The following is a 2,950-nucleotide window of genomic DNA, read 5'->3' as shown; positions in this document are numbered from 1 at the left end:
TACCTTTCAGTCTGGCTGTGAGAGCGTGGGGCTTTCTTTGCAGCTTGATTAGTGTCAACATTACATGAAGAACTGAGTTAACAGTGTCAGAAGATACACACATGTTTCTTTAAGTGCCTTCTATCCAGATACATGGAGTTGGATGGCTGCATGGAAGCTAAATGCAATGCACTGAATTGCCAAGTGACCAGGAAAAAAGATGGTCTAGCCTTCCCCACACACATTGCACCTTCTGATCACTTTTTGGAGGCAATAAAATGGAAGACATCTTCCCATCACCTGTGCCTTTTACATAGTTACCATGGGGATAAGAGATGCTGCTGCTTATGCCTGCTCATGCATGCAGTTCTGAAGCACCCACTGCCACTTTCTTCCTTGTGTTCAAAAGCAGCTAGAAAAAGGAAGCCGGTGTAGATCAATGGACGATGCCTCAAATGTCTGCCTGTTCCTGGAAGAGGTGGAAGAGAGAGCCTTGGAGGCAGCCAGGATCAGAATGTTCTAGACAGTGTATAAACTGATGTCCTCAAGTGCATCTTACCTAATCCAGGTTTGCAACCTATGCAATTGAATAAGCAAGGATTGCATGCAAGCAGAGGGTTTTCAAACAGGCAAGATTCCCTGGAAAAGACAATCACGCTAGGGAATGTTAAAGGCAGAAGAAGAAGGGGAAGGTCAGTATGAGATGGATGGGCTCCATGAAGGAGGCCACAGGCTGGAATGCACAAGAGCTGAGCAGGGCTGTCACAGGTAGGACATTTTGAGGGCTGCAATAAGTCACAGATGACTTGACAGCATGCAACAACAAAGCAAAGTGTCGGAGTACCTGCTCCGACAATAGGCGCGAGAAAGTTTAGAGAAAGAAAGAAAAAAGACTGCAGTCCAGAAATCAGTTACAAAGCATGCTCAGTCGTGTTCCCAGGGGAACAAAGGAATTCAATTCAATGGCCCCTCACGTCCGGCACCTTCATTTATTACTTCACAGTTTTACATAGGAATTTTCATACTACCAATCGGCCGTCGAGTAAAAGCCGGCCAACACCTAGTGCTTAGGTTACAAGCCTTATATGGTTACAAGCCTTATATGGTTACACAGGTAAATACAATACTATTGGCTGTCGTGGTGTGTAACTACAGCGTGACCCAGCGCAGCCGCTGTAGCGCACGCAACTACAGCGAGAAGCAGCGTGGCCACCGCAGCGTACGTCACTACCGCGCGACGCAGCGTGGCTGCCGCTGCGATGAACTCCCACATCTCCTCCGTTTTGTTTATTTAAATGGGCAATCACTTATGCACTGGCGAAGTCAATTTTTGCCAATAGTATACGACAGGAAGAGATGATTCCAGAGAACCTCAACGAACAAGTGGAGGGTACCCCACATCCTCATAGGGAGGAAGCAGAGGATTATGATCTTCATCATCATGTGAGTTCAAAACGTGATATTTGATCTGATACAGCTGCTTGGCCGTAAGATTAACAGTTGGGGAAGGCGCACGAGCAAAGCAGCGCTTGAGTACATCAACCAGAGAAGGTATACATTGAATACAACAGCATAACATAATTAAAATCACGATAATAATAATAGCATACATGATTAGTGACCGAAGCCAGGAAAAATTAGGCAACCAAGACCAGAGCCAGGCCCACCATGACATGCCAGGGGTAGAGTACGTTTTGCGAACCTGGCGGGCTATCTCATGCAGTTTAGCTATGTCTGTCTCTATGACACCAGAACAATTAATAAAATGACAGCAGGTAGTGTTCAACCAAAAACAGAGGCCACCCTCCTTGCTAAGGAGATAATCTAAGGCTAATTTATGTTGGGCAAGCTGTCCCGTGAGGGACTCAACCTTGACCTGGAGGGTCTTCAAGCCCACTGCGGTAACATTGGCCAGGGCCTCTAAATTATAGGAAAGAATACGGAGCTGTTTAACATTGCGAGTCACCCCATAATGGGGAAGAGCAATAGCTAAGAAGTGTTCCCCTGCTGTCAAATAAGTATCATCAGGGTCATATCCCAACTTTTTGTCATAGGCGCGTTTAGAACGAGACCAACGGAAGTGAGGGTCCCATGCAGCAGGGGGCTGGTCCTTCGGATGAAACGCCAGACCTGCAGGTGCCACCGTAGCAATAGTGCAGGTGCCATTCCATACAGCCGGTAGAACCGAGCCAGCCCATTCACCGCACGCCCAAAAATACCCATCAGGCAGGCCATGGATGTAAGCTCCACCGTGCATAAAAGCCTGCTCCGTGAGAGCGACGAAGATTGACTGACCGCTCATGGACCCATTCAAAGTGGCTTGGCATTCGCGCTGTCGAGCAATGGAAAGGCCAAGCGAGGCATTATTAATGGAGGTATTGCAGGGGTTTCCGCTAACACAGTCATCACAAAGATCAAGAGTGAATTTACAAAAAGGATAATCCCCCACTGCGGCACGAGGTATCGGCACCCGGACTTGTTTGTTACTAGTGTCCGTATAGGCAAAATACCCTGAAGGAGTAGAATCGTGCCAGCGAAAGCAAAGACTCGCAGTAGGCCAGGAGGATTTTCTGGTAAGGACGAACTGAGAGGCGTCGTTAAATCGACACCGGCTCCGTTCAGTACAGGGAGACTTGCGCACTCTAAAGGCAGCGTAGCCCGTAATGTTCAGCGTGGCAGTGGGCACCACCGGCCATCCCTGAAGGGCGGAAGATGGGCCATGGGAACAAACCCAACATTCGGATTGATTAAAAGACAACGAGATTTCATGGACCAGTTGGTGAAAAACGTTCTTATGCCATCCCGCCCGAGTCACGGTGACAAAAAGAAGAATCACAGACACCCGGACAAAGACCTCTATGTGCGGACGCATCGTGCAGGAATCCAAAGAGGGCCGTTATCCAAGGCTACCGCTGCGTATCCATGACCCCAAGTTATTAACGGCACAGGTCCCTTCCACTCAGGATCAGGT

This window comes from Varanus komodoensis, unplaced genomic scaffold (genome assembly GCF_004798865.1).
Source record: "Varanus komodoensis strain SLA01 unplaced genomic scaffold, ASM479886v1 scaffold54, whole genome shotgun sequence".
NCBI classification, from domain to species: domain Eukaryota; kingdom Metazoa; phylum Chordata; class Lepidosauria; order Squamata; family Varanidae; genus Varanus; species Varanus komodoensis.
Note: the sequence above shows the minus strand (reverse complement) of the source record.